At 46.7% G+C, this 27,775-nt stretch overlaps 1 long non-coding RNA gene across 2 annotated transcripts; it reads left to right on the top strand.

Annotated features, from left to right (window-relative positions):
* Window positions 1–57: 57 nt before the first annotated feature.
* On the top strand, window positions 58–27,411 carry LOC122241185. Of its 2 annotated transcripts, none has more exons than XR_006221194.1 (4): window positions 58–196; window positions 2,951–3,020; window positions 15,794–15,873; window positions 26,908–27,411. It is a non-coding gene; the product is annotated as an uncharacterized LOC122241185 (long non-coding RNA). The 2 variants fall into 2 exon arrangements; XR_006221195.1 differs by lacking the exon at window positions 58–196 and adding an exon at window positions 1,502–1,587.
* Window positions 27,412–27,775: the final 364 nt, after the last annotated feature.

Genomic DNA, 27,775 nt, shown 5'->3' with positions numbered 1-27,775 from the left:
CCCGCCCCCCAACGCACCCAAGGCAATTAGCCTACTTGAAACTCTGTCACAGAAAGCATTGAGAAAATGTTCCAGCAAATCCTGCGTCGTCCAAAAGAGGGGAAGTTACTGGAATTCAGACAATCAGGGAAGAGAAGGTGTAGGCTGACGGCTGAGACGGACCCCAGCCAGGAGCGGAAGAAGGGGTTAGAGACGAGTATGTGGAAAGAATTAAGGATATGCTTATGGGAAATTTTCCAAGTAAAAATAATAATTAACTTTCAAAAACCACCAAAAAACCTGTACATGCAAAGAGGTCTACTCGTATACTGCTCAGCTCTGCGGTGAAACTATAAATAATTTGCTGCACAGCATAATGAAGTAAATCCTTATGTTGGTGAGGAATCTTCCCTTTGCAAATAACTCAAAGTGGCTTAAACCATAAAGGGATTTATAGTAGTTAGCTCACATGACTGACAACTTTGAAGGCAGTTGAAACTGCAGATGAGGCTTGATCCAGGCACTCTCGAAAACGTTTAATATTCACCCCTCCTCTGCCATCTGCAGTATCTTTATTCAAAGTAAGATGGCTTTTCCGCGTGGTTCCAGGGCGGATTCCAGCACCTTCTAGGGGCTTTGCGCTTCCTCCTTCAGGTCTATTAGGAGGAAAACATTTCTCTAGGGGCCTCTACAAAAGAGCGAGGAAATTTTGCCCCAGTTTCCTCCAGGAAGCCTCTCATTGGCTGATATTGGGTTACAGACCTTTTTTTGACCAATCACTATAGCTTGGGGGACGGGGTTCAGCCAATTGGAGCCTCCCTGTAGCTAGAGAGGGCGTGGTCACCCAGAGAGGGTGGCGACTATGTAGCGGAGCGGTGGATTGATTCCCAGATGGAAATCAGAGCGCAGTTAAAAGAGGAAAGGGAATCGATGTAACGTGGCCACCGAACAGTAAATGTGTTTCTTACGGCACAAACGATTTAACTACAAATAGTGAACTAGCTGTATGGGGCAATGCAGATTGGGGAAATGAAAGAGTCAAACCCACATCCATCATAATTCAAAATCAATAGAGAATGTCTGGAATGTATGGATCAATAAATAGCAGTTTAAATAATATTATTTAGAAATATGGAGGTAGCTAGTAGGAAAAAAAAAAAAAAAAAGCAACCGTGAGAGTTATAAAGAGTTATAAATTGTTACCTCCAGGGAGCCAGGCTAGAGAATGGAGTGGGATAGGGCACGGCATTATGATTTTTCATGAGAAGTTCTTTGTATGCTTTGATTTTAAAGCTGTAACTTTGCTTTAAAAAACACAGCCGTAACTTTGCGTGTTACTTTGATTAAAAATGAAAAAAACACCCCCATGCTTTCATGAAAAAAACACGAAATCGCACAACAGGGAAAAGCAGGAGGGTGCTGGCTTTGCCCGTGGCAAAGACGGGTAAGAGTGCAAAGTTTCCGAACGTCTACGCCGCCCCCTCCCCCGAGCCATTTTTCAGTTAAATCCGAATGCCACAGTGTGCGGTGTTGTGCGGCTTCGTGGGCCCTCCAGCACATGGCTGCATATCCCTGCGGGAAGGGGAAACGTGCCCTACTTGGAGAAGTGTAGGTGAAGACACATCAGGGCCAAGTGTTTGAAACGTTTTAGAGTTCTGCCCTGCCTCCCTTCTTTCAGGTGGCCCAATCGGTATCGCATTGTCACAGGCAGTGTGACTGTTCATGTTGTTTCTTCTCTTAGCAAGCCTTTTTTTTAGTTTGTACCAGCAGCCTCATCCAAAACAGTTCCTTCCTCCAGGGACCCCCGACCCAGCAGGGTAGCATCCTGGAAAGAGCCATTTCTGGAGCGTAAATATAGGATGTCTCTCTTGGGGAGATTTTAGGGGTGAAAGGACCGACCACAAAGGGGGAGAGTGGTTGAAGAACCACAGGCCCTTCCCAGCTGCTGTGTTTGGAGATAACCTCCAAAGTAGAAAGGTGGACCCCAAAATTGATGATTAGAAGTGGTAGGAAAAGGAGCTGTTTTAAAAGCTAGCAACTTCCTATTTCACCAAGGGGATATTTGTGTATAACTCTGAGGGCAGTTTATGTCCTAATTTAAGAAAAATCCTTTGATGGGACTTTTGGCTCCACAACTGTAAGGCAACACATTCTTTTCTGAAATGCAGTTTGGAGGCAGTGAGGGATGAAACTACTCTTCACAATGGTGTTAACACTCTCCTTTTTTTAAATGTTTTATTTATTTTTGAGAAAGAGAGACAGGGCACAAGCAGGGGGGAGGGCAGAGAGAGAGAGGGAGACACAGAATAGAAGGCAGGCTCCAGGCTCTGAGCTGCCAGCACAGAGCTCAACGCGGGGCTCGAACTCACGGCCTGCGAGATCATGACCTGAGCCAAAGTCGGACACCTAACCGACTGAACCACCCAGGCGCCCCGTATGAACTGTAAGTTTAATGCCTATATTGGAATTTTGCATTTTGTGTTGTTGGCATACCCTCCCATAGCACACCAGGTAAGACAGTTACTAATTAAAATTTAAATCACGCAGACATCACCAAACTCATACAAAAATTTTGATTCAAATTAGTATCATGAAACAAACGCCCTGAACTAAGGATGGCACCAGATTCGGATTCTATTAATGGGGGTTGCCAATTTGTATCCCCAGTTTCACTGATTGGATCCCCCAGTTTTCCCATCATTTTGCTGACGAACAGAATGCTGGCCCCAAAGTGGGCTGAGTTCTCAGGGAAGTGGCCCCAGCCACGTGGAAGCATCACAAACGGGGAGCTCCTCTCTGGTGGCTGGATGGGAGAGGTTCCTCCGGGGGAGCCTCCCAGATGGAGCCCCGCACAGATGGTGTTTCTTCTTCCTCTCTCTTGCCTTGAGCTGAGATTCCCCCTGGGGGGTTACGGGTTCTCAAGCAGCTGTCCTTGGGAAGCTGACCTCCTCTTTTCTCTCTGGCCCTCCAGCCCACAAGTTCCTGGCTCATTGCTGTGGCTGAAACATTTACAAGTGCCTCGTCCAGGCATCCGGTGGGAGGTAAGAGAGTGCGACCGTTGCGCACTGCCTTTGATGTCGGAGAGCCTGACTCAACTGCTTACCCTCTGTATGACCTTGTGTGAAAGATTTCAACTTGGATCTCAAGTAGGGAGGTGATAGACTCTTAGCTCATGGGGTTGCTGTGCTGCTGACGGAGATGTTGTGTGTGCTATCACCTCCTGCTGGAAAGTAAGGAAAGGGGAAATCGTTCAGTTGAGTCTAAAATATGAAATCAGGGGCGCCTGGGTGGCTCAGTTGGTTAAAAGTCTGACTCTTGATTTGGGCTCAGGTCGTGATCTGCTTGGGATTCTCTCTCCTGCTCTCTCTCTGCCCCGCCCCTGCTCTCGTGTGTTCTCTCTCTCTCTCTGTCTCTCTCTCTCTCTCGTCTCTCTCTCTCAAAATAAATAAACATTAAAAAAAGTTGAAATATAAAATCAATACTTCCATCTAAAATTCAATTACTAATAGCAATTTTTAGGCCAAGGCCTTGATGGTTCTCCTTTTTGGCTTGTCCTAGAGCAGAAATGGATTAAATAAACAAGACTGGATTGTTTAAGAACATATTAACTCCTAGTTAATCAATATGTAACTAAGGTATTCTTTGAAGCAAGCCTGAAAGGCAAAGTAGACATTTGTCTGGAAGACAAGGGGCCAGCCAGGATGGCAGATACATGCAGTAGCCTGTCCTCTGCACTTCCCACCCGCGCTGCGTTTCCCCTGCCTGAGGCAGACATCATTAATCAATCCTAGATCTCATCTTGCTGAACCTGGATTCTGCATTATGACAGTTCTCTTTCTCTTTCCGTTTCTCCGTACTGAAGTATTTGAAAGCAAATCTCAGGTACTGTGTCATTATAGCCCTGTGGGATATACTTCTAAAAAATATAGATGTTTTCTTACCTAACAACAAGGTGTTATCACGCTTAACAATTAGCAAAAAAAAAAAATCCTTTGTATCGTCTAATCCTCAGTTCCTAATCCAATTTCCCCCGACAGTCTCAAAATATTTAGGATTATGTTTCACACAGCTGGGTACCAATGGTCAGAGTTTCAGGCAGGAGAAGTGACGTTTTCAGGCGCATGACTCAGAAGCATCTGCAGGCTGCTCTTTGAAGAAAGGGAAGGAAGGGCATCTTCTACCTCAGGACAGCTTTTTCCTGCGGTGTGGGAACATCTGTTTTCTACCATCTTTTCTAAGGATCGCTAGTTCCCTGAATCCTTTGTTCTTCCAGGAAGCTCGGAAGCCTTCTTTGTAAACAGGACCCTAGGACTCCAGGGACCCCAGGTTTTCCAGGGGTGACCCAGGTGATCAGGCCCTGCCCTACCATGAGTGGGTGGGTGATACAAGTAGGGTTATGGAGATCCTCAGTCCTCAGGAAGTTTCTGATTCTACCCTGGAAGGCTGGCCATGGGAGTTAGACCTCCCCCTGCCCAGGCAGTCTCAGGTCCCCTCTGTATCCCAGGGAGCAGATGCCCTGTGTGCTTTGGAATCCACAGCCACAGTGTCAGCAGGGACCGGTATGGATTTTCCATTTCCTGTGCATGTCTGCGAGGAGATTGGAGACTCAATTTCAGGATGCTTGGGCTTGCACAAAGGCAGTGATGATGTCTATTGTCTGGGAAATGGCCCATTGTGAAGATGGGGTGGGGGGCAGCCAATTAGGGAGAGAGTCTCGATCGATGATGACTGTCAATTCCTTCCTCGGGGAGCTGAGACTGTGCTCCCGCAGACAAAGGTCTGGTTTAGTGTAGGACACAAGTCAGAGAGAATGTCCCTGTGGGGGAGAGGGGGAGCTGCAGAGGATTTCAACTCAGATCCACAGTCCTCAGGGTCTTGCTTAGGTCAGGGCCTCAGGCAGCAGGGCAGGAAGAGGAGCTATTAAGGGGCTGCAGGGGTTACCTGGAAACTTTGGGATGGAAAGAGAGAGCGGAGGATTTGTATGTTGACTTCACGTTCTTTATGACACTGCCTTAGCCCTTCCAGTGAGGGTGGGACATTGATGTTTCCTGTGTCTCTCTCCTTTTTGTTTCTTTTTCTCCCTCCCTCTCTCCTTCCCTCTTTTCCTCCCTCTCTCCAACCCCCCCCTTCTTTTATTTCTTCATTCATTCATTTATTCACTCATTTTTCCAATAACCAATTATCAAGGACCTTCCTGTATGTCAGCCATTGTGCCCAGGACTTAGGTTAAGAAGGTCAAAGAGGCTGACATGGCCCCTGCCCACATGGGATTTATAGGCCCAGGGAGAGACAGACACAAACCAAGTGACAAACCAAGTGGCTGGTTTTGAGGTTGGTATTAGATGCATACACATTTGGGGTTGTTCTGTCTTCTTATTTGACACCTATCATATGAAATGTCTCTCCTTACATCTAGTAGTATTCCTTGTCTTGAATTCATTTCGTTTGATATTAGTATACCCACCTTGGCTTTCTTTTAATTACTGTTTCCATGGTGTATCTTTTTTTCCATCTTTTTTACTCTTAATCTTTCTGTGTATTCACACTTAAAGTGTGTGGATATAGCTGGGCCTTGGCTTTTTATTGTCAATTTCTGCCTTTAAATTGGGGTGTTAGTTCATTTACATTTAATGTAATTATTGATTTGGTTGGATTGAAAACTACTGTTTTGCTCTCTGACATCTGGTTTCCCCTTTCATTATTTAAAAAATTTTTTTTTCCTTTTTTCCTGCCTTCTTTGCATTTTGAGAGAATTTTGTATTCTATTTTTTTCTCATCTACTAATTTTTTAAAAATCCATATCACTTTTAAAATGGTTGTTCTAGGAATTGCCATATACATTCTTAAATTGTCAAAGCCTACCTTGAATTTATATCGTTCCACTGCACACAGGATGTAAGACTCTTACAACAGTAGATTTCCATTTCCCCTGTCTTTTGTTCTATTTTGACATCTATTTTATTTTTACATATGTTAACAACCATTATGCATTATCATTATTTTTTGCTTTATATAGTCATTTTTCTTTTTAAAAAATTAGGAATTGAGAAAAGTCTTTTGGGGCTCCTGGGTGGCTCAGTCAGTTAAACGTCTGACTCTTGATCTTAGCTCAGGTCTTGATCTCAGGGTCATGAGTTCAAGCCCCACCTTGGGCTCCACACTGGGCTTGAAGCCTACTCATAAAAAAGAAAAGAAAAGAAAAGAAAAGAAAAGAAAAGAAAAGAAAAGAAAAGTCTTTCACATTGACTCATGTATATTACCATTTCTGGAGTTCTTTAGTCTTTGATAGGGATCTTAGCTCCCATCTGGTACCATTCCTGTTCAAGGAGAGAGGAGCAGGGGGTCAACAGGGGAAGGGAGCCTAGAGAAGGTGGTGAAGTATTGCTAGCTATATTTTGTTTATAGCTTCCCAGTGGGGCCCCAAAGAAAGAGGCAGCTGTGTGTTATTGAGCTTGTTGAAGAGGCAGGGAGAAAGGGGGGCTGCTGGAGAGTGCAATTAGCCAACCGTTTGAGACTGATGAAGTGGATGATGAGAGGTGCTAGGACAGATTTTTGTGCTAAAAAAAGGAGCTGGAGGAGAGACTGTTGCACGTTAACCTGCTCAGGCCTGATCTGTCAGGAACCAACTTCTTGCCAAAAATCCAAGGGCCAGAAGACTCCAAGGCTGGGCCAGCACCTCCTTCCCAGGTAGCCTCCTTGAGGATACTTACCATCCCCCTCCTCATCATTAACCCCGAAGATCATATGAGCTAGGTCTTGTGCTGAACAACTCTTATGCATCACCTTATTCAATATCTGAATCAACTCTATGAAGTTGGTTTTATTATAACCCATTTCACAGATGAGCAAACTGGAGTGCAAGGGAATAAAGGAATTTTCCACCGTCCTAAGTAGTGAAACTGACTTTCTCCCTATGGTCGGATACCCTCGCCTAATACAGACAGTTTTGGTCCTGGTCTCATTGTCAAGTTATACTTGGCTCCAGGAGTGTCCTCAAAAGAAAAAAAAAAAAAGGAGGGACACATCTCCCAGCACCTGCTGTGTGTGAGACTCTATGCCAGACTCTGAGCCAAGCAGGTTACATTTCTTCTATTTTGTTTTTTCAATTATTTCTAACAACACTTAATGAAAAAGGTACTGTTTCACCAAAATTTTACAGAGGAGAAGGCTGAGTATAGGAGAAACTAAGTATTTTGCCCAAAGAACCAAATCTAGCAAATTGTGGAATGACATTGGAATGCATTAAACTTCTAGCCAGCAATTATATATTGAATGCCTCCTATGTGGTAGGCTTTATTCTAGGTATTAGAGATATAGCAATGAATAGAACAGATGCAAACCTTGCCCTCATGGGCTCACATTCCAGGGCGGATGGGGAGCATTGGCAGACAATAAATGAGCCAGACAGAGGCAAATGATACAGAGGAAAATAAGGCAGAGGAGGTGGGAAAGGAGGGTGTGGTACAGAGGACATAATTTTCTGTAAAATGTCAGGAAGGTCTCCTGCAGATGTTGAGGGGATTCAGACCATGGATATATACAGAAGAACACTTAAGCTAAGGGGACAAGTGCAAATATCCAGAGGCACAGAGTTGCCGAGTTGCCCAATTCCATGCACAGCATTCACAGAGCAAAGCGACAAAGTGAAGGATATCTTCTGGGGTGGTGCAGCGAGGGGTCCCAGGATGAGGTAGAGGGCGTGTGGGGCTGGAGCGGAGTGTTGGAGGGGGAAAGCAGTAGTTATGCATTAGAGGGGTAACTGCCATCAAGTGTAGGTGGGCTATCTTGCTCATTATATGGACACAGAGTCTTCTCTGATGTGAATAGAGAAGACTGATCCCCAGAAGGGCAGTCAGCCACTTTGATAGCTTCCAATTTGCCTTGCGTTTTGCCTTCCCCTTGGGCTCTGCCACCCTGATGCCTCTTGCCCTTTGGCTGAAGTGATCCCACTTTAAATTCCAAAGTGTTCTACCAGGCTCACCGTAGCCCAGGTGAGACAGCCTAACACTATGAAAAGAACTTGCCCAAAACATATGAATGAAGAGGAAATGCCACTCACCCACTGTGTGACCTGGGCAAGCACCTGCCTTGGGCTGTCCCCCTCCACCTGTTGAGTGGGAGCCAGAGGAGCACCCACCTCACAGGGTGGTTGTGAGGCTTGAAGGAGGCAATCCCCTCCCTGGGGCAGCGGGTGGAAGGTCCTTCTCTCACCCAAACACAAAGACCTGGCCTTGTGATACATAACACACCCTCCTCTTGTCCCCAGTCCCCACTGCTGGGAGGGCCACTTCCTTTTTCTCCACTCATCAAAGTCCTATGCACCAAATTTGAGGTCCCGTAAGAATTACACTCCCCCCACCCCAACTCTCACTGATTAACATCTACACAATTCCTAGGCATCACGTTCACTGGAGAGGCAAGGACAAAGGTTTTAGCTCCAGACAGGCTCCCGACTTGCCTACATCTCTAGGTGACTTTAGAAAAGTCACCACACCACTGGAAGCCTCAGTTTCCTCATCTGTAGAATGGAAGCATTTGTCATGGAAGCATTTCGAGAATGAAATGAGATGATGCAAGGAAAGCACTTAGCATGGATGGCTCCACTCAACGTTATCATGAGCACTTCTGTAGGATCCTCAGACTTGGCCCTCAGATCAACCACTTAGAGTTTATCCAGACCAGAGGTCTGCAAACTTTTTCTGTAAACAGCCAGATAGTCTGTGTTTTAGGCTTTGCAGGTCACTGGGTCTCTGTTATAGCTGCTCAATTCTGCTGTTGTAGCTTGAAATCAGGCATAAATGAAATGTAAATGAATGGGCGTGGCTGTGTTCCAGTACAACTCCATTCACTAAAAAGGGGATGGGCTGGATTTGGCTCTGGGCCATAGTTTGCCAGTCCTTGATTTAACCCAATCACCTCACTTAATAAAAGGAGGAGAAAGAAGCCCAGGGCCAACAAATCACCGGTCTTGGGATGGTTGAGCCACCCAAGCACAGAAGGAGAGCAGGCAGGCAGGAAGCCTGACTTGGGATTCTGTCCTAAATTGTTCTCTTGCTGTTCCATATGAGCTAGCTTCCTCTCCCCAGTTGGTTTGCCAGTTGCACTCATGCTAGTTACTCATTAAATATTCATTTGGTTGGTTTAATATAACAATATATCTTTGACACCATCTTGGAAACGTCTCGATTTGTCCTTTGGAGATAGCTGTGGAAACAGAAGTGAGGAAGGAATCCTGGCTGCCCCAACATCCCTGGGTGAGTCAAGAGTTCCCGCTCCCCAGCCCCAGAGGGCATTGTCAGCATGACAAGGACATTCTTGCAGCACCAGCCAGTGTGGCAAGGCTCTGCAGCCGTGAAATTCTTCCTTTGGTTTCTCCAAGAAAACAATCCTCTAAAAAGAATCCCGTCTATTAATGTGATTATTAATCTGGAAAAAAAAAAAACACACTTCTCAATAAAATGAATCTATGACAAGACAGATGTAATAAACCTGGTTAGGATTTATGATGTGCCCAGGCAGCGTTTTGCAAAAGATAATGTTCCCCTGTAATGTTGATTTGCCGGATGAGAACCATGTAATTTATTCTGTCAATGTACATAAGAAATGTTATCTGTGTGGGGAATGACTGATGGCCTCATGAAAGCTGGCAAGGAAACAAATAAAACAATTTGGGCCTTAAAAATATAATCACCTAATGATCACGTCCCAGCATCTGCAATGGGAAGAAGAGGACTGGGGAGCTGTGTCTGTCATGAATTTGCTGTCCAGACTTGGGGCCATTTACCCCTGGGCTTGGCACCAGAGGGCAGCAGGGAGCCCTGAGAATCTCTCTTGACTGTTCAGATGCCTCTCTCTGGGCCATTGTTCAGCTTGTTCCCTCTTCCTGGCTGTTCTTCTACTTATCCTTCAAGGTCTGACTCAGCGGGTCTCTCCTCCATGGCGACCTTCTGTGCCTGTAGTTCTCTAGACACATCTCCTGGCAACAACAGGGACTTTTCCTTCTTAGGACTCTTGAACTTACCTTCTGGGCCTCTTGAATGCAGCTCAACACTTGTTCCCATGGAAGCGAGTGATTGATGTCACCTCCACTTTGAGATTGCTTCCTCCCATCTTGGTTCAGCATCTTCTATAGGAAGGATCCTATCATGGTGTTCATGAGTGTTTGCTGAACTAATTAATGCTTGGAGGTAGGGCTGATGTTTGTTGAACACTTTGGAAGTGTCGGGTGCCGTGCTAGGTGCTTTGCAACAAGGACACGCAAATGGAACCACCCTGGGAGGTAGGGACCATCGTTGTTTCCTTTTTTACATGGTGGGAACTGGGGCTCAGCAGCCACCTGACTTGTCAAAGGTCATATATCTACCAAGAAGAGGCGCCAATTTTCAAATCCAGACTGCAGAGTCAATGGTGATGGGACACCGAGCCAACTCCTCACGCTGTTTGCCTTCTTCTGGTGACTGCCCTCTCCTTGAGACCCTTTCTTCTCACGGTTTCTATATTCTACATTCTTCTGGTTTTCCTTCCACTTTTCTGACCACTCCTCATTTATCTTTCCAGAAACTTCTTCCTCAAATGTTCCTTAAATCCTCCATCAGGCTTCGTGTTCAGCCTTTCTTCCTCACTCGGCAATGTCTTATTCACCCCTTAGCTTTCAATGCAGGGTCTTGAATCTCAGTTTTCTACCTGTGTCCCAATGCCTCTACCTCCTGCATGCACATCCCCAAGTGCACATTCTTAAGGCATTTCAGCCCCAATATACCTGAAACTGATTTTGTCTCCACTGGCCCCACGCCTGGCTGCTCCCCAAATCTGCTCCGTCTTTCGAGTTCCTGAGATTGGTGGCACTTCCATCCACCTAAAACAAAACATGGAGTTTTGAAGAGAAGCCAGAGTGCAGGACTGAGGACCAGACAGGGCCTCTCACCAGGGCAAGGCCATCTAGGAAGTGGCTGTGCAGCAAAGGGCAGTCCTGAGGAGGATGTGATGGTCAAGGTGCCAGACGTGGGGCAGGAAAGCCTGTATCTTAAAGGCACCCAAGCAAAAGGCCTGTAGAAGAGCCTGGATTTGGGAGATATCATGGGGCTTAGACAAGCAGGCTTCAGATCACCGGGGTTGGACCTTGAGTTTGGCAAATATGACTATATCATTCCGGGTCTGGTGAGAAACAGAATTCATCCAGCATGATTCAAATGAAGAAGTCCTAATGGATACACTACTTACAGAGGTAAGGGCAGGATTGAAGGAATCAACGAGGTGCCACTCAGAAAGGTACAGCAGCAGAGAGCTGGCCCTACCCCTAGGGTTGAAGAGACAAAGGGAGGAAATCATGCTCCTGGGGCCCAGTGAGAGCTGAGCTGGGGGGTTGGCTGGTAAGAGCTGTTGGTCACAGAGGGAAGTAGCTGCTGTCAGAGACACGGGGCCAAAGCAGGAAGTAGTGGAAAAGAAATGACCTCTCTCCCTTCCCACCTTGCCATTGGTTGAACCCAGCAGCAAGGTCAGATTCCTGGGACACAGAACAGATTAGAAAAGGAAGCAGAATTGGCCCCAGGTTGGGCAGAGTTTACTTAAAAAAAAAAAGAAAAAAGAGGGGCACCTGGGTGGCTCAGTCGGTTAAGCATCCGATCAGGTCATGATCTCATGGTTCATGAGTTTGAGCCCCACATCAGGCTCTGTGCTGACAGCTTGGAGCTTAGAGCCTGCTTCAGATTCTGTGTCTCCCTCTCTTTCTGCCCCTCTCCCGCTGGCCCTCTGTCTTTCTCTCTTAAAAGTAAACATTAAAAAAAGAAAAAGAATTAGAAAAGGAGAGAGAATTGAACTGGAGGTAGGGAAGGACCAAGCAACACGGTGACTCATTATTGAATCTCTCCAGCTGGTATGCTGAGGATGTATCTGGAATTACAGTGCAGAACTGACTCATATACTGGCTGCTTTACAGGCTGGGCTACAAGGGGTGTAGTTTTGAGATCTGGGGAGGCAGAGGCAACAGGGAAAAATGGGGAGCCCCTCATGGAGATGGAAGCCTCTCTAGTTGACCCTCTGTCCTTATCTTGCTTGAACTTCAAGCAAAGATTGAACATGGAGTCTGGGCTCTGATGAGGCTAAGAACATGACCCCAGGACTTAGTTTTCCTAAGCGATGTTAGATCAAAGCAGCAATTCTCAAATGGTGTTTCAAGGAGCTCCAGAGCTTAGCAGAGATGCTTCAGGGGGTGGTGGGTATGGAGAAGGGAGCAAAGAGAGTTAGGTTGGAAGGATTCCTACCAAATGCTAATCCAGCCAGCTGGTTAATGCAGAAAACCGTCCTTGCATTTGACTTCAGGAGAGGAGCGCAGATGAGCTGAACTTGGAGCATTTCTGGCTAATGCCAGAGGAGGAATGGTAACAATAAAAGCTTTTGGCAAGCTTAAACTGTGGTCCATGATCCAAGAGGCAAGATATTGGGAGGCAGTTGGGGTGGGTCCCAGGCATGGCCTGGGAGATGCTATGGACCAGGCTGGGGAGCTGAGGGAAAAGAGAGGAAATCCAAAAATCATTCAATGGGGAGAAAAGATGGAAACATGTCCAACCAAAACCTCAAGATCTTTGAGGATCTCGTCTGAGCCCTAAGTTTGCCAGATTGGCTGTCTCTTCAGACAGAAATGGAAATGCTTCCAAGGAGAGTGGAGAGGGAGAAGTTCTAACCAAATTCTTTGATGCATAGAAATGCTGACCTTCAGGAAAAGCATCTCTCACCCCTCTAAGAGCTTCCCAGACCCCCTTAGAACTCTCCCTAGTTCCGAATAGAACCCCATTTGGATTTTCCCCAATGGCTGACGTCTCCTGCCCTCTGCTTGTTCGTGCTGGAGTGTTGGGTAGCCCAGCTCAGCAACTGTGGCTTTTGTCAGCTTTTCTGGCCTTTACTTCTTGGGTCCTTTTTCTTCCTTATGCTGTAGATGCCACCATGTCAGGCTCTCCCAAGGCTGACACCTTCCCTGGGGTTCTGCCCCGAGCAACACTTGCCTGGTTTAAAAGATCTCGCCCCTAAGGCGCCTGGCTGGCTCAGTTGGTTCAGTGTCTGACTCTTGATTTCAGCTCAGATCGTGATCACGGTTTGTGAGAGTGGGCTTTGCACTCATAGCGGGGAGCTCGTGTGGGATTCTCTCTCTGCCCCTCCCCCGCGAGAGCTCTTTCTCTCTCAAAAAAAAAAAATAAATAAACTTTAAAAACAACTACATTTAAAAAGAAAAAAAGATCTTACCCCTGACTCCAGGTCTTGGGCACCCCCTCCCCTGTTCATAAGCTTCCCCACCAATCCTCCCAGGACCCATGGAGTTTTTGGCACAAGCTTTCAGTCACAACTACAAAAGGATCTGCTCTTTGTCGCAATGTGCCTAGGGAAAAAAAAAGGTTGAAGAAAAGCTAGCCAACACCTTTGCATGCACAAGGCCGTTTAATTTGTTTGAATGTAGCTTCCAATCATAGTAGCGGCTAATGGTCATTGAGTAATTACAACATGCCAGATGCAGATGCTAGGTTCTTCACACATTACTTCCGAGGGTGTGTCCTTGTTACCCTTGACCCCACAAATGAAGAGACCGAGGCTCAGAAAGGAAGTGCCTTGCCCAAGGTCACACAGCTGAGACGTGAGAGAGCCTGGGTCTTCGTGTTGGAGCCTGTGTGTGAAACAACTATTCGGCATTGTTCTGGGTTTGGGGAGGGAGGTGAAAAGTCCTTCCACCACCTCTGAAAGGGCCCTTCGTCAGCCACAAATTGAACAAATGGTACAAAAATGCAGACAAGTGACCCAGAAAGGCTGATCAATCAGGAATCATCTCTAGGAAACAGAACAATTAACTGAGGAAATGGAATAGCTTTCCTGCCTCTAAAATAATGGGCTCGTATTCATTTAAAAATATTTTCACCTCATTGTCCATGGTACGAAATCCAAGTGTGATTCCTTCTGCTTGGATCGCTCCTCCTTGTCTCCTCTCTTGCTGGCCGTTTCTCATCCCTCGGGTCTTGGCTTGACTGTCACCTCCTTAGAGAAGCCTTCTGTGACCTTGCAAACATAAAGTACGTCTTCCCCATGGTTGCGTGCTGGTCCTTGGTTCCTTTCCTTCATAGCAGTTATTTGCACACGTGTGTGAGATTGTTCTGTCTCCCCTGCTAGACTGTAAGCTTGGTGAGGCTACAGACGGTCTCTCATGCAGTCACCCCTGTGGACCCCGCACCCAGCACTGTGTCTGACACGTAGCAGGCACCTAGCAGGCATTTGTCAGGGAAATAGACGAAGAAGTGTGATGTATTCTTATTTACCAGAGTTCAGAAATCCATTTTTATGTTCTCTGATCTTATTTAATAACATATCACTTAAGAACAATTTGCCATCCATTGCCATATGCAAACTGGGAAATCGCGTAAATGTGGTTATTACTTCCTGGCTGGCAGCGATGCCTCTGTGTGCTTGGAAGGGAGAGAAACGGAATAAGGGAAAGAGCATTGCACTGGGAGTTGGAGATCTGGGTACAAGCCCTGGCTTTGCTGTTTACTAGCTGTGAGACCTTGGACATGACCTTTTCCCTCTCTGGTCCGGAGTTTCCTCAGCTGTAAAATGAGCTTGGGCCAGCGACTCTCTAAGGGCTCTTTCAGCAGTAAAAGTTTACACTTTGAGAATTACATAAACTGAACTGGTATGTGGCTGGAATGATCGGGTGTGGCACATCAAAGTGTGTTTTGGGCTGCGCTAGAAATAAGATGGCATTTTGTTAGGACCCAGTCCCAGCCCAAAGCCTGGATGGCTCCTTGTGTCGTCCTCAGGGTGGTGGGAGACTCCTGGTCCTCTCGCCGTGCTATTGCAAGCATGGTGGAGAGAAGAACCACTCCCCTTCCTCCCCGATCGAGCTCGTCCTTTGCCCCATTCCATCCGGAGAAGCCCCCGCAAAGGGAAGCTTGGTAAGGAAGAGGCCACAGAAGAGGAGCAGCAATTTCCCCCTTTCTACACGCCCCCCCCCCCCCCCCGCTATCTCCTTGTCCTGAGACCACAAAGCATCCAATTGCTGCTTGGCGACTGCACTGGAATGAGAGTCGAGGAAGATGCATTGTGAGTTTCCAGGCATCATGGTCCGAGGAGCTCCGAGGAGCCCGCAGGAGCCTGAGGTCGCCGGATCTGCCTGGGCCAGTGCTGCAATGTCTATTAATCGGTATTTAAGTAGCGTGGAGTGGCTGTCGCTGCTGCTGAGCTCAGCCCGGGCCCAAGGAGCCGGGAGCTGGGTTAATAACACCTTATTTAGCAGAAAATTCCACTCCACTGGAGCATGTTTCAGAGGAGTTTGATTTGAATGAGGATTGATGTCAATCCTGCAAGGCAAAGGCGCCTGAAGCTGCCGCCACCGCCACCACTATATAACGAGCCATTTGTGGTGACCGCAGGGACGCATGCTGAACATTGCAGGGCCCCACGTTCCTCCACCCCCACACAGCTATTCAGGCGCAGGGATTGTCCATCCTGGATGGGTAGAACAGACGGCCTTTCGAGGACTGGCCAGTGGGAACCCTGGTGCATCGGAGATTCCCGAGCATGTTTTCCGCTTTAGATCCAACAGACCAGAGTTCAAATTTGGGGCTGCCAGTTCTTAGTCGCGTGATCTCGGGCAAGTTATGTAACCTCTCATGGTCTTGGTTGACTCATGTTTGCCATGGAGGTATCGATGGCAGCCTCGCAGTGTTGATGTGAGGATTAAAAGAGCCGGGGTGAGGTGAATCACAGAATTAACACACTTGGCTGCCATGGAGTCGGCCTTGACATCATCTGAGGTCCCATCTCATTCCTGTTGCAGGCCAAGGTGGGCACGCGGCAGGTGGCAAAAGGAGTGTGGATTCAGGAGAAAGTTTAGAAGCGCTCTTGCCCCTTTCTCAGGTAAGTAGGGGTGGGTTTCACCATGACTTGACTCCAAGGCTTTTGCTCCAACCTGTGGTTTATGACATAGCTCCCTTGAACTTAGTGCTAGTGAAGAATCAGACCCTGTCTGCCCGCAGCTCCCAAAGGTGGGGTTGTGGGGCCTGGTGGCTGCAGTCCAGGGGTGTCCTCTGAGGTCCAGATTAGAGACAGTATGGTTGGATAGCTGGTCTCTGTAGATCTGTCTAGTAAAGGTAATAAATAAAATCTCTTGTTCCTCCCTCTGTTCTTGCTGTGATTCTCAACTTGCATGTTAGAGCCCTGCCTATGCAATGTGCTGTTGGAGAAAGCAGTCCAGGGGGGAACCAGGAAGCCTGTGTCGTAACCTTTTCTGAGTATGTGGCTCACTCTGAGTCCTTGAGCCCTCCTCCCCCGGTTGCCCTCGGAGATCTCATCAAAGACCCAAAGTTATAGCCTCCAACAGCTGTAACGTTCCCAGATTTTGAATCCTCGCAGGGGAGAGGTTCTGTGTCATTGTCTCCACAGCCCTGCTGGGAGCCACAGTCTCCCTTTCAAGGCAGAAGTCAAGAGCCAAGTCTACAGCTACTGCAGCTACTTGTAGCTGCAGGAGGATGGGGCCCGGGGAGCGGGTGCGCAGCTCCATTGTGTCTCCACTGAAGGGGTTTGCAAGTGCCTCTGAACAGCACCCAGAGCAGTTTTCATGTTTATTTTTAAATCTCTGTGGGCTTGCTGTTCTTGGTGGTACCGGTTTTAATGTTTCTCCTTCTCTGAGTCTTTCATATGGGAGCTGGATGACAAGGCTTGGGCATGGTTGTGTTTGCCCAAATGCAGATAAGATCAGTCCTGGCAGATCCACTGAGCCTCAGCTCCCGAAGAGAAATGGAAGATAATAAACAGGTACCACAGGGGATAAATAGACAGGATTAAATCGGAACAAAGGCAGGAACATCTGGGACATACAAAAGCTCACTCAGAGAATTTCTTGGGAGAGAATGAAACGAAGAAGAAAGCAGTCCACTCCACTTTTACCTGGTCCTCTACTGGGCTCCAGCAACACAATGCACTCAGGGACGGCCTCTTAAGAGGGGCAGAGATGAATCTGTGGTCCTGAAGGATCCCAGGTGGCAAAACTTTGGTTGGCCCCGCAGCTGTTCTACAGCAAAGGCCAAGGAACACCTGGTCCCCAGCCCCTCGTGTCAGCCCTCATTTGCCCTTCCCATGACTTCTTTCACTCTCCCCCGGGGATCTCCTGACTCTCCTCCCTCACAAAGCTTCTGTGGTACCCAGAGATGAGCAAGCAGCCTCTACTCTTCCTTGCATTGTGTTTGGGCCGATTCCCTTCAGATCTGCTTATCTGATAGAGCATGAGACCTATTTCAGCTCCTGGATCACTGGGTAGATCAGAAGAAAGAAAAAATGTCTTATGTGAGTCTGTTGGACTGATGCACTTTTCCACAGTCACGCTGCTCCTACTGCTCTGGTTCTGACAGCCATCGCTTCTCCCCAGTAAGATTCTCTTAACTGTCCCCTTGCTGCCTGTTCCATCCCTCCAATCTATTCTCAATGCAGAGGTCAGACAGAGTCTAACAAAATGACCTGATCATGTTAGGCCCCAGTTAAACTCTTCATGAAAGGGAAGAGCTTCTCTAACGGAAGAGTAAGAACCTTCAGGAGTCTGCTCTTCCATAAAAGCAATGAGAACACTGGGAAAATGTTCAACACCATTATTTTCAGAATGCTGGAAATTAATAAAGGCTTGCAATAATCCAAAGAGTGTTTATTTGGGAAAAATAGCTTCACCTCAGCAAGAACAATGAGCTTTGTGGCATTTTAACTTGTCTGGCTCCCATGGCTCTTTCCCCAGCTCCGCAGTAGCCTTGAGAACCAGCAGCACCACAATCACAGCAGCTGTGCGAACCAGCAGCCTAGCAGTCGCTGGATGGGGAAGTATGAGTTTAGAGCTTCCCAAAAGCTCTATCCTCAGAGAATTGTCGCTATTTGACTTGCACAGCAGCTCCCATAAAAGGACTCATCTTTATTTGCTTTGGCTCAGAGCAAAACACTCTACCTGGATAGCAGTTGTCAGGTCTACGGCCATATCACCCTGAACGCGACTGATCTCACCTGGATAGCATTTGTCAAAAACAATCATAGGCAATTGTTTAACGTCACAGTTACCTGAGGTGGTAATACCTGTTGGGCAAACAGGAAGCTGGCCAAAAAACTTAAATCTGGTGAATGAGATGTTCCCACAGAGATCTTTGAGAAGCTCTGACATATTCTTGGGGATTTAGAAGGCCACGCACATGTGTAGTGCTCTGTGCATCCCCAGGAAAGACTTGAGAAGGCTCCAGTCTCTCACCTCTGGCTGATCTTGGGACTCTGCACAAACAGAAATTGAAGGGTTCAGGCAGGGTTGTAAATTATCAGAGACCTTAAGGTGTGCACCAACACAGAGCCCCTCAGAAAAAGATGAAAGTCTTAGTCATTGAAAGCATTTAAGGAAATCTCTTCAACCATTAGATAATCACTAAGCTAGCTGAACAGAGATTTCAGTGGCTGCATATGACAAATAATACAGACTTTACAGAATTCTATCAGAAACGTCACTAAATAAACAGCAACAACAACAAACAGAACAATGACAAATCCTGTGGTGGGCAGAAGTCTGAGTTGAAGGGTTGCCACAATGTATTATTTAAAATGCTTACTTTTTAACAAAAAATTATGAGGAATGAAAATAAATAGGAAAGTATGATCCATACGCAGGGGGAAAAAAAGCAGTCAATAGGAATTCTCCCTAAGGAAGCCCAGAAGTTGGACTTACTAGACAAAGACTTTCATCATCTGTTATAAAGTGTTCAAAGAACTAAAGGGAAAAACTTCCAAATAATTAAATGAAAGTATGTGAACAATGTGTCACCACATAGAGAATATCAATAAAGAGATAGAGATTATTAAAACAAAACAAAACAAAACAAAGAACCAAATAGAAATTCTGGAGTTGAAAAGTATGATGACTGAAATTAAAAAAAAATTCACTAGATAGTCTCAACAGCATATTTGAATTGGCAGAATAAACGAAGAGCAAACTTGAAGATAAGTCAACTGAGATTATCTAGTCTGAGGAAAGAAAAAGAATTTAAAAAATGGAAGAACCTCAGAGACCCATGGGACACCATTAAGATTACCAACATGTGCATAATGGGAGTCCCAGAAGGAGAGGAGAGAAAGAGGCAGAAACACTATTTGAATACACTTCTAAAACTTCTCAAGTTAGATGAAAAATATTAATCTACACATCCAAGAACTTCAACAAATTTCAAGTCGAATAAATTCAAAGAGATCCACACTTAGACACATCACAGTCAACTGGTCAAAAGTCAAAGACAAAGCAAGAATCCTGAAAGCAGTAAGAGAAAAGAGAAAAGGGATCTTTAATAAGATCAAAAACTGGCACCTCATCAGAAACTATGGAGACCAAAAAGCAGTGGGATGATATATTCAAGAAATGAAAGAAAAAGGTCAACTGAGACATTCCAGCAGAACCAAGCTTCAAAAATGAAAGAGACATTAACACATTTCCAGATAAACAAAAACTGAGAATTTGTTGGTAGCAGACTTGCCCTACAAGATATATTCATGGGAGTCTTCCAGGATGAAATGAAAGCACATGAGACAGTAACTTGAATCTGCACAAATAAATAAAGAATACAAGTAAAGATAACTACATAGGTTAATATAAAAACAATGTAATAAATGCATTTTTGTTTTATAATGGTTTTATTCTGATTTAAAACACAACCGCATAAAGCAACAATTATAAAACTGTGTCGAAGAGCTTATAATATGTAAAGATCTAATTTGTATGACAGTAAAACAAAGGAGGAGGGAACAGAGATGTATTGGAACAGTGGTTTTTGCATATTATTGAAATTAAGTTGGCAAAAATTCAAACAGAATTGTTTTAAGTTTAGGTGTTAATTGTAATTCCCAGGGCAACCACTAAGAAAGTAACTTTAAAAATATGATAAAAGAAGCAATAGGGAATTAAAATTATACACTTTCTACTGTACTTCTAACAGAAACAGAAGCACAGAGGGTCAGAAAATATAAAACATGTGAAAAACAAACAGCAAATTCCAACTGCAAATCCTACCCTATCAACAATTACGTTAAACGCAAATGGACTAAACATTCCAATAGAAGGCTGAGATGGCAAAATGAATTGGAAAAAAAAAAAAAACATGATCCAAGTATATACTATCTACAGGAGGCACTTTGGATTCAAAGAGACAAATTGAAAGTAAAAGGACAGGAAAAGATACGTCATGCTAACATTAACCAAACAAGACCTAGAGAGGCTATACTATCAGACAAGTAGGTTTTAAGACAAAAATTGTGAGTAGGGACAGAGAAGGACATTTTGTAATGATGAAAGTGTCAATTTCTCATAAAGACATAATACGAACATATATGCACCTAACAAGTCCCCAAAATACATGAAGCAAAACCTGGTAGAATTGAATGGAGAAATAGTTAACCCAATAATAATAATAGTTGGAGACTCTAACACCCACTTTTAGTGATGGATGGAACAACAGGGCCGAAGATCAGTCTCTCCTCTTTCCTGGTGCTCTGCATGCATGTGCTGCATGGTGCTCCCCCAACTCCTGCCTGGACATCAGCTAAGGCAACTAATGTCATTCGAGTACCTACTGTGTGTTTGTATACTGTGCCAAGAACTTTATTTTAATTCATCCCCACAACAATCTCAAAGGAGGCTTTCATTTTCTCTGTTTTACAAATGATAAATTCGAGTTTTAGAGAGGTTAAGTAATTTTCCATTCTGTCCCTCATTCCATACAATAAATCATACATTAAACTCAGGTCGGTCTGGTGCCTACTCTTTCAAGTATACTGGACAGGGTCAGGCCATTCCCCTGTTCAGAGAACTTCCATATATGTTTTATTTCCCACAGATAAAGTCCAAAGTTTTCTCCTTGTCATTCAAGGCCCTCCATGAGCTGTCCCCTACCTGGATGTCTAACTAAACCTGCCAGCTGGTTGCTCATATTTTCCTTTGTTCTTCTGAATTTTAATTTGGCTTTTTTTTTTAAATCTTGAATAGAAAAGTTCTCCCTCTTCTGACTGGAATGTTCCCTGAGGTATGTCCATTGTTGACTTCCCTGAGTGCAAACAGAAGAGTCCCCTTTTGCTTTGTAATAGGAGAAGGGCACATTCGGAAGCACAGGCTTCTGGAGTGGGAGGGGCAGAGGATCTGGGAAGGAAGGGAAAGCAGGACATTCGTGATGACTGAACCCAGCGATTATTACTGGGAATTATTGGGATGTCTATATAATTTATGATCCAAGTGGAACCACACTGGAGAGTTAAAAGGGTGCTATTAATAATTATGCTGGGACAAGAGGCAGAAACTGAGATTCTCTTTTGTTTAATTTTTTAACGTTTATTTAGTTTTGAGAGACAGAGCATGAGCATGAGCAGGGGAGGGGCAGAGAGAGAGGGAGACACAGAATCTGAAACAGGCTCCAGGCTCTGAGCTGTCAGCACAGAGCCCGACTCAGGGCTCAAATCCATGAACCATGAGATCGCAACCTGAGCCGAAGTCAGATGCTCGACCGACTGAGCCACCCAGATGTCCCAGAAACCCAGATTCTCTTAAGAAACCAGAATGTGTGGCCACCCTGGTAACTACTCCTATTATGAATCCCACCTTCCAGAGACAGAAGTCAGGATTCACTTTCCCAGCCTCGGTGTTAGTTACTGGGAAGGCATGTGACCTGGGATCTTGCATTTGGCTGCATCAATGAACAGCTTCAGTTCAGAAGAAAACACACAGAGGAAAGAGGTGACGTGTGGCAGTCATGAACTTAGCCAAGGAGTGGAGGGCAGCAGAAGGCCGTCAAGGTTTCAGAGATAGCAGTGCGAGTCCTGGGCATGGCCTTTCATGCTGCAGTGCCTGTCCCCAGGACAGGGACCCTATCTGCAAGGGGGCCAGCCCTCTGAACTTGAGGGCTGTCCCTAACGATGTCGAAGACCAGCTCTATGGCCTTCTCTGAAACTCTCTGTGTTGTCGAATAACTTTTGATACATGTATTTTCTCTCTAAAACCAGTTAGAGTAGGTTGGGGGCTCAGACTCGTGCAACAGGGAAATGTGTAGGTTTTTGTTGTTGTTGGTTTGTTTGATCGCTCTGAGTGTGTGTGTGTGTGTGTGTGTGTGTGTGTGTGTGATGGAAGCAAATTTTCCAAAGCATAGAAGATGGCAGCCTCGAGGGTGTAAGGAATAGAGTTTAAAACACTTGTTCACAGCCCTGGGCCTTCCTTACAGGGGCTTGTGCAGATGCTTAGGCAGCTGAGCGGAATGTGGCCTCACAAAACTCAACTTCTGTCTCGCTTTCCTGTCTCTGGCCTGCTTTTGTGTCTTGTCTTTTCTTTTCCTTTTTTTTCTTTTCTTTTCTTTTCTTTTCTTTTCTTTTCTTTTCTTTGTTTTCTTTTTTCTTCTTTCTTTTAAAGAAATTATGTAGACACTTGAAGACACTTCATTTTATTTTTTTTAATGTTTATTTATTTTTGAGAGAGAGAGAGAGACAGAGCGTGAGCAGGGGAGGGGCAGAGAGATAGGGAGACACAGAATCCGAAGCAGGCTCCAGGCTCTGAGTTGTCAGCGCAGAGGACCTGAGCTGAAGTCAGACGCTTAACCGACTGAGCCACCCAGGCGCTCCATGCGGTATTTTTTTTTTAATTTGCTGATCTGAGAACTTGCTGTCAGCCCATAGCTGGGGCTTTCTTGAGCACAGGGTCTGTGTTGTCATGTGATTCTGTCTGGTTTTCCTGAGTAGATGGCAAGCCCTTCGAAGGAAGAGATTGTGACTTAGGCACCCAGTTTCTTCTCCTTACTTCCCTTTAGTGCATTGACTGAGTGTCTTCCTTATAGGAGAGGTTCAAAAATATTTGTTGAAAAAAAAAAACAAACCCAAACCCAAATATGAAGTAGAATCAAATGAAAAGTGAGAAGAGTTAAATGATTTGCTTTGGCTAGTTTCTGTGCGTGTCCACGCGGGAAGGTTCGCTCCTCTGTGAAGTCCCAAGTCACCAGTCGAGGAATTTGGCCAAAAAGGATCTTTTGCTGTCCTCCACTCATCGGGGACAGATGCTCTTTGGAGCCAGTGTGGGTTGTGGCCGTGTCTGCTGGGGCATTGTGTTCTACAGATGGAGAGCAGGGCCTCCGGGACCGGACCTCCTGGTTTTGATTCCCAGCTCCTCTGCTCTTAGCTGCTACACTCTAGGTAAGTTACTGAGTCGCCCCGTGCCTCAGTTTCCCCACGTGTAAAATGGTGATGATAACCATACCTACCTTCTGGGATTGTTGTGCGGATTGAATTAGCTATGCTATGTGAAATGTTTAGAAGGTACTTGGAAATGTGTAGCTATGGTTATTACTAAAAATGGTGATGTTAGGAGAAAAAGAAAAAAACGTGTGTGTGTACAGGACAAGTCCCAAAGAGAAAGATCGCAGAGCAATGCAGAAAGGGTTCCAGAATTCTCCAGCACGTGCATGTCCCTATGCAGAGGGACCTCAGGAAGAGGCAAGAGAACTGAGGCCTGGTGTAGGGGCTTGGGGGCGAATCCACTTTCTTGGCATTTGGAGGCTCTGTACCAAATGACCTTCCAGTCCCGAGTGCCTGGCCCCTTGCACTGTGCACCAGCCGGATTCGTATTCCTCCTAAAACAAGTGTGTGTGTGTGTTGTTTTTTTTTTTGTTCCCAAGTCACATTGGATATCCCAGCGGAAAAGCAGCTTTATTTTTAGTTTGGGTGGTTCTTTGGAGCCTCATCCATCCTGCCGGGGCTCTGTTCTATGGTCCTCCGGCCCCTTTTTTATTTTGCCGGCGACAAGTGACTTCTGATTTCAGGCACACAGCAGACGCTAGTGCCCGTGCACACATCCACTCCTCCCTTCCTCCTGAGCACACGGGAGACCACAGCTTCTTTGCAATCACATGCAGACATGTGGCTGATTCTGGCTCATGGGACAGAAAAAGATGTCACAAAGTGCAGAGGACTACGTGTTGTCTCTCTGTGCATATTTCTCCCCTGCCCGCTGCAGGGAGCATGAAGACCAGGCTGCAGAGGGTGACGCCTGGGTCCCTGAGTGACCGTGAGGAGCAGAGACCCCAGGTCCACCCACAAAGAGCATGCAGGGCAAGCAAGAAATACAGCACTGCTCGTGCAACCACTGAGGCTAGAATTTGGTGCTGTGGTGTCGCCTACGCTGTCCAGACTAATACAAGTGCAAGAGACTCTCCCCTGGGAACATCCTCCCTGCCCCTGGTCATGATAACTCCCTGTGGCACCCGCAGCATTTACCATTTGCGGTAGCAATGAAAGCCGGGATTCTCCGCTGGCAATTTCACTCTATTGAACTAGGTATTGTATTCGTTCTGTTATTACTTTGCTCCCCCCCGATCCGCTCTGTGCCCAGCAGCCAAAGGGATCTTTTGAAAAAACATGAAATCCAATCAGATCTTGTCACTCTCTTGCTTAATGCCAGGCAATGCACCCACCCCCCCCCCCAAACCCTTGTACCCAGAATCCCTACAGATGACTTGCTATGGAGCAAGGACCCCACCTGCTTCCCTGACCTTGTCTCCTGTTCTTCCAGCCACATGGGCTCCTACTTTACAGTCTTCTCACCTGGCTGTCCCCTCTGCCTGGCTCGTTCTTTCCTCTTATTATTAATCACAATTCAGCTTAAATGTCATCCCAGAGGGGCCTTGCCTTCCCTGACCGTCATCGTTGCTAAGATGCCCCTCACCCACATACTCCCTGCTCTCCTGAACCACCCTGCTTATGCCTTTGTAGCACTGAGCACCACGGAAAGCATCCTGCGTAATTCTTTGTTTATCTAGTGATTCTCTTTCTTCCTCGCTAGAGTATAAGCTCAAAGAGGGCACGGACCTTTCTGTCTTGTTTACCATCACATCCCCGTGGCCAGTCTGGTACCTGATATAGAGTGGATGCCCCATAAATACTTCTTCCATGAATGACGGAATAAATAAATAAATCATCCGCAATATTACTGCTGATAAACCCTCCTCTGTGAAGCTGCTTGCCTTTGAACTTGGCCTTTCTGGTGGAACAGCTAGTTTCTTTGTTAGCCATTCTGACCACGCTCCTTCAGAATAGTTCAGGGCAATCGTGCTTCCTATGAGCCGTAGAAAGTACCTACAGCAGTGGGTGAACACGCCCCCCTTCCGCTTTCCAGATAGCCAGGTCCCTAACCGTGGCAGTGTCCTTTGGCATAAGTCCCCGGGGACTTGGTAGATTTGTTACTGTGGCATAACCCAGTTGGTCCTGACTGGTACAGGAACTTCTGGGAGATTCTCCTCCCTCTGGTTCACCTGTGCTTCTTGTGTCTTCAGGCTGCATATGGATAAACAACACAAAACCAGAATCAGAGGATGTTAGTGCCAGAGAGGAAACTGAAGGACCGACCTGTTTTCCTCTTGCAGCTGAGGAAACTGAGGCAGCAAGAAAGGAGGGAAACCGCCTTATGGGGCCGTTCACTTGATCGCTGTGGTAGAGGTTTCCCCTTCTTGTGAACTGCTCCGCACGTGTACCCCATTCCTAGGAGGCCCCCACCCGATGACTCCCCTCCCTCTCACTCAAGGAAGTAAAAATGTAAAGAACTCCCATTCCCGGGCTCCCTTGCGGCTAGGGTGTGGGCATGTGACTCAGTCTGTGTGCCCATCAGGACACCAGCCTCCGACTCTCGATCGAGTTCATAACGTGAAGAAGAAGGAGGAGCGAGTTCAAGTTCCCAGAGGAACAGGGCACATCGTTGTTGGAGGGGTCAAGGGCCCACGGCTGGGGATGGTGGTGGTCTCAGCGGCAGGGGCTCGCTGTTATTGAAGACAGCAGTGGTGCCCTCACCAAACGCGTCCTGCCATGTGGCCGGCACAATTCTGCTGTGTGGTCCTGAGCCTGGGTCTCCAGAACTTGCTATGATTCTGTGAGCTAGCTGACTGCCCTCGGAGAAATCGTTTCTTCCCCCTTAAATCAGGCATAGCTGGTTTTGTTGTTTGCATCTAAGAATCCTGACTGGTTTGTTTAGTCGTTCATATGTGGTGTATGCTTCTAAAACACCTGTTGTGTGTCAGGCACTGTGCTGGGCGCTAGAGAAACAATGGCGAGCAAGATGGATTAAGTGGGGCCCTCTTGAAGCTCACACAGTAGATGGTCAAATGACTGACTAGAGAAAACACACCAAATTGCATTACATACCCTACGAGAGGACATCCAGGGGAACTGGGGGTCTCAGCAACTGGCTTTGTGGGTGATGATAGCAGAGTACTTCCTGGAGGAGGTGACACGCAGGCTGAAGGATGAATCGGGGTGTTTGGGGCCAAGAGGGAGGAGAAGGACAGCTTCAGGGACATCTGTGAGGGTCAGAGCAAGAGGGAGGAGCTCAATGTAGCCGGAGTAGAGCATTCCGGAGAAACGGCGGGTCCCAATGGTGCCTCCCCATCTTAAGGTGTTTGGAAATCATCTTAAGGACAAAAGGAGACGCTGAAGGCTTTCAAGCAGGTTGATGACAAAGCTGGGATTGGAGCCCAGGTGCCCTTTCTCCCAGTTGTTTCAACAAAAATGGAATCTGGGGGGGCGCCTGGGTGGCTCACTCGGTTGGGGGTCTGACTTCGGCTCAGGTCATGATCTCGCGGTCTGTGGGTTGGAGCCCCGCGTCGGGCTCTGTGCCCACAGCTCAGAGCCTGGAGCCTGCTTTGGATTCTGTGTCTCCCTCTCTCTGACCCTCTCCCGCTCATGCTCTGTCTCTCTCTGTCTCAAAAATAAATAAACGTTAAAAAAAATTTTAAAAAAATGGAATCTGGGTCCTGCAAGATGCAGCTAAAACAATTCAACACAAAAGAGGCAAGTCACACGCTTCACAACGGTCTCGGAGGAAATGCAACGAAATGCAATTTCTTTGCCTATTTTTTCCTGTAACTGCAGGACCGCCTGTGCCTTCACAGTCCAAGGTGACACGGCCAGTACTGAGAAAGCGCGGTGACATCGAGAGGAAGATTGAGGGGCGCGGAGGCTGCCTCTGAAGGATTGTCCAGGGAGACTGTGAATAGCCGTGTCCTCCGTGCCCGCTATGTGCTTCGGGGAGGGTTGGGCCAAGAGGACAAGAAGGGGCACGGAAAGCCCCGCTGGGAGACAGGTGAAAGATGCCCGGCTTTGGGCCAGAGCCTCACCAAGGCCTCTTCCAGAGCCCAGGGGACACTGGGGGGACCTGGGGACCTGGGAAGGTGGGCCCTGAAAGACAGTCCCCCATCTAGGGCCCTGGGTTTAATACCGTCTAGCAGATTTGAGGTTAGTTCAGGGAATGTCAGTGGAAAGCAAAGGCTTTGGGGTCAGTCTGCCCTACGTTCAAATTCTAGCACAGCCACTGCGTCCTGTGTGATGTTGGGCAAGTCACTTAATCCCTCTGTTCTTCATTTTCCTCATCAATAAGGCGGGTATAACAACAATAATAACCCACTTCAGAGGATGGTTGTGCAGTTTAAAGGTTTATTTATTTGAGTGAGAGAGAGAGAGAGGCGGGGGAGGGGCAGAGAGAAGGTCACAGGGGATCCAAAGCAGGCTCTGTGCTGACAGCAGCGAGCCCGAAGCGGGGCTCGAACTCATGAACTGTGAGACCGTGACCTGAGCTGAAGTCAGACAGTCAACTGACTGAGCCACCCAGGCGGCCTCTAAAAGAGCTAACTCTGTGAAGCACTTGGCTCTTGGGTCTCGTGACCGGAGGGTTGGGCCCGGCATGGAGAGTCCAGGGACCCAGGTGTTCAGCTGGAGCTCCATCCAGGGTATCAGCATCTTG

The sequence above is a fragment of the Panthera tigris genome, chromosome C1, assembly GCF_018350195.1.
Source record: "Panthera tigris isolate Pti1 chromosome C1, P.tigris_Pti1_mat1.1, whole genome shotgun sequence".
NCBI classification, from domain to species: domain Eukaryota; kingdom Metazoa; phylum Chordata; class Mammalia; order Carnivora; family Felidae; genus Panthera; species Panthera tigris.
The sequence above is the reverse complement of the archived record's forward strand: the minus strand, read 5'-3'. Positions and strand labels throughout refer to the sequence as shown.